The 4,177-nt window shown below is 42.7% G+C and overlaps 1 long non-coding RNA gene across 1 annotated transcript; it reads left to right on the top strand.

Annotated features, from left to right (window-relative positions):
* The first annotated feature begins 1,765 nt into the window (after positions 1 to 1,765).
* On the top strand, positions 1,766 to 2,475 carry LOC139061654 (uncharacterized). The gene is made up of 3 exons (XR_011515452.1): positions 1,766 to 2,162; positions 2,239 to 2,315; positions 2,395 to 2,475. It is a non-coding gene; the product is annotated as an uncharacterized lncRNA (long non-coding RNA).
* The last annotated feature ends 1,702 nt before the right edge of the window (positions 2,476 to 4,177 follow it).

Raw genomic sequence — 4,177 nt, 5'->3', positions numbered from 1 at the left:
ACTAGTCAGTCTTTGTTCCTATCCTCAGCTGATGCCCCAAGCTTTGGCTAGTGACTAAAAGAATACAAGCGTTCAACAGGACTTTTCTCTGCAGGGTGCCTGGGCTCTCCCTTAGAGATAGGGTGAGGAGCTCGGTCACCCAGGAGGAGCTTGGAGTAGATCCGCTGCTCCTCCACATTGAGAAGCCAGTTGAGGTAGCTCAGGCATCTGATTAGGATGCCTCCTGGATGTCTCCCTGGTGAGGTTGTCCTGGTGACCTGATGTGTACTGGTAAAAGTCTACAATTTCAGGAGAGCATTTTTATTGCAGTTTGGGCTCTCTTGTCAGCAGGCAGAGTTAAACAAACTGTCATGCACAATTTTATAAATAAGTTGTGCAACTATTCAGTATTTTTGGGCTGCACTAAATGGTCTGCAGAGCTCAGGACAAAAAGAAATGCTTGCGACAGGCTGCACAAGTGACTCCAGAATGCGGTTGCTGAGTCCAGGCCTGCCTCGCTGCCTCAGTTTGCTAGTCTGTGGCTATAAATAGCATTCACAGCATCATAGTACCTCCAAGTATTTCTCCCATTTCCACTCTGCCTTTTTCTGTCCGTAATGTTTCTATATTGGGATTGATTTCTTCAGCTTGGCCTGACACTGTTCCAGTGTCCACTCAAATCCTTTGGCTGCCATCTGCTGAGAAAAAACATTCTACATTCCTTACCATAACCTTAACGTACTACATTCTGCCTAGGGGTGCCTTAATCAAACCTACAGCACCCCATTTCAAGGGAAAATAGATCTGACATTCAGCATACAAATGAAATTTTACCTGGTGATTTTAATCAAGTGAACCAATGGGCAACTGATAGAGGGAAAACAACAATGGACCCAGAACAGACTTCTGTGGTACTCCACAAGAGTGTCTGGCACAGGAGGAAGAGAAGCCACCCAGCCTCAAGCAAAAGCCTCTCCCTGAAAGACAGGACCTAGCCCACTTCAGGGCACTTCCAGTGATCTCCACCGACTGCTCAAGCCAAGATAATAAAATCCCATGGCTCATGTAATTTTTTCACTTCATGACAATCTCTATCTGGTGTCCTCAAAATAGAGACTTTATGTGGAAAATTTCCAGAGTTCTGGATCTGTACCTCAGCCGCTGAGAATGCTCTGAATGGACTAAATGTTTTTGGTCTTTGCGGAAGCCATATAGAGTCTGGAGCACATCCACACTCGGTGTAAATGAGGACTTTTCCCATTAAAGGTCCAGAGATTGGACTGCTGCAGACCTGCTGCAGACACGGACACAAACCATGATGAGTCAACTTCATGCCTAAACTCAACTCTGAATCACCAGTATACTGAACCTAATGTTCTAGTTTTGGGGAGGAAAACACAAAGAGACTGGGGCATTGGGAGAAAATTTGGTCATTCAAATGAGTGACTTTCAATACTTTATGTAATTTCTGTTAAATTGTAATCAGCTGTCTGATTAAAAATAAACAATTTAAAACAAATGTATTTATTCCAACTTTTATTGAACGGCAAAGGCGCTCAGCTGATTGAACAGTCTTTTCATGGTGGATACCCGGAAATGCAAACTCACCCAAGATTGACAGAAAATCAGAAACATTGAGATTGTCCAGCATGACATGAAGCCTTACCGGCATAGCAAAGGTGAATTATTTTTAATAATCGTCTATGTAAACATTTTATTATTACCTTCTAGTTTTAATTTGTTTTACAGATTATTGTTACGCGTGATTTTATGCTCTATTAAACATTTATAAATGTGCTGTTTCTTTGTTTTTATATAGCCACCCAGTTTAGAGCTCCCAGGTGCTGTGTGTCTTGTGACACAGGAACCATGATGGAAATTCATCTTCCAGAAAGTCTGGCTCATCATTTAGCCAGATTTCTAAGGTATCGGCCAAAAATGTTTAGGTTAGTTTTGATAAGGTCTGTGCATCTCTCATTTCATGACGTAACTTTTCATATTTTAGTTCCTGGGTGCCTTCAATGTGCAGGGACTGTCCTAGCAGACATTTTATCGACATCAGGCAAAGCTCTTAATTCCAACAGTGAGCTGGCAGTGGCAGCTAGAGCAAGCTGATATCATCCAGGAGGCTACTGAATCTGGACCTGTGACTCTTGGTGGTGACATGCGAGCTGATTCACCTGGTGAATACGTTTAAATGTATTTATTTTATTCCTTTGCTATCAAATGTAAATTAAGTAATAACTTGCATTTCTGAAGGACACTCAGCCAAATATGGCAGCTACACCATGATGGATCTCAAAAGAAACAAAGTTATTGATATCCAACTCGTACAGGTAAAACATTACCTGATGATTCCAATACATTTCATGGTTAATTATTCACAGAACAATGGAGAATTATGTTTATTTTCAGAGCAATGAAGTTGGAAATAGTGTGCGAATGGAGAAGGGGGGATTTGTGTGAAGTCTGAGCACACTTTTGGAGAGGGGGGTAGATGTGCAGCAAGTTGTGACTGACTGCCACACAGGGGTGCAGAAGTATTTGTGGGAGGAAAAAAAGGAAATCAGTCACTACTTTGGCCCCTGGCACATGGGAAAAGGTAATCTTTGGGGATGTATATAGTGAATATTACAGGATTTTTTTCCTATTTTAAATGTGGATCTTTTTGGCTCTCCAGGAACTGGTAAGAAAATCGAAGAGCTGGGGAAGAGAAAGACGACCCAGGATGTGAGACTGTGGAAGCAAAGTGTGGTGAACCACCTCTACTGGTCAGCATCCAGTTCCTCCTCAGGACAGGAGGCAGTAGCAAAGTGGACTTCAGTTGCCAACCACATCCACAATGTGCACAGCCATGACAACGCCCTGTTCCCTAGCTGTCTGCATTAGTGATGTGTCGGTCGCGAACGAACCGGCTCTAAGAGCCGGCTCTTTGCAGTGAGCGACGGGAGCCGGCTCGTCATTGGGAGCCGCCCCCTCCCCTTTTGCTTTGGTGAAAGCTACAGGCGATTGGTCAACATGTGTAACTGCGTGTCCAGACTGTCCACACACAGAGCAGTAGGGACGGGGAAGAGGGAGGATCAGACTCAGACACACAGCAGAGCACATGCGGGTGGAGGGAGACGAGAGGGAATGAAGAGGAGGAAAAAGATGAGAGAGAAAGGAGAGTGCGACGAAGACGGTGAGAAAATGAGCGCCAGCAGTTGGAAAGTGGAGATTTCTTAAAGTGTTCAGTTATTAAATCCATAGAAATGACAAATATTTGATATATTGCATTTTTTTTACATTAGAAAATCATTTAACATAGTTTTGCATTATTTTGGTTATAAATGGACTCTACGCAACTGAAAATCTGAGGAGCCACTTGGGAGCCGAAAGAGCCGGCTCTTTTTGGTGAGCTGAGCCAAAAGAACCGGCTCTCTAAAAAGAGCCGGAATTCCCATCACTAGTCTGCATGCACCTCTGGATGGAGAACAGGCAAGACAGTGGCTCAAACCAAGAAAGTGTGGCATGTGCTCATTACAGCTGAGCCTTTACTGTTTGGTTTCTTTACATTTAGAACAAGTCACCCCACAACAGAATATTTGTCTTCACCTCCTTCAACATGGAGAAATATTTATGGAGCATGAGAGTTACAGACGTCACATGTAGCTGCTAAGGTCACACACCACCATTTGGCCAACAGCAATTAATTACTAAGAGTATACTTTGCAGAAATTTCACAAGAGGGCACCACACAACTCATGGTTTTAGGCAGAACAGCTTTAATTGAAATAATTTGTACTAAGATGCTGTAAGTAATGACCACACCTGTCTACAGCACTATTAGTCACTCTTTCATACATTTGTCATCTAAAAATGTCAGCTATGGGTTACTTTTTCTCAGTGAAATAATAGCAACATTCTAAAGTTGATCAAATTGTAATTTATGTAATTTACATTTTCAACGTAGGCACAGCATCATGTGAGAAGCTCACTGCTATTCTGTTAGCTCCACGGTTTGTGAAGGACGAAGAGAAGATAAGCCCTCAGTACCACACATCCACCCTGGAAGCTTTCCACAGCCTCATCATCAGGTTCACTCCAAAGAATCAGGTCTTCTTCCTCAAAGGAATGCTGTCTAGGTAATGAATAGAATAAATGATCAAATTAATGCCTCTAATTGTTTACATTTTAGCATGAAATGTAGAATTTGGCC

Source organism: Nothobranchius furzeri, chromosome 11 (genome assembly GCF_043380555.1).
Source record: "Nothobranchius furzeri strain GRZ-AD chromosome 11, NfurGRZ-RIMD1, whole genome shotgun sequence".
NCBI lineage: Eukaryota > Metazoa > Chordata > Actinopteri > Cyprinodontiformes > Nothobranchiidae > Nothobranchius > Nothobranchius furzeri.
Note: the sequence above shows the minus strand (reverse complement) of the source record. Positions and strands in the feature narration are given on the sequence as shown.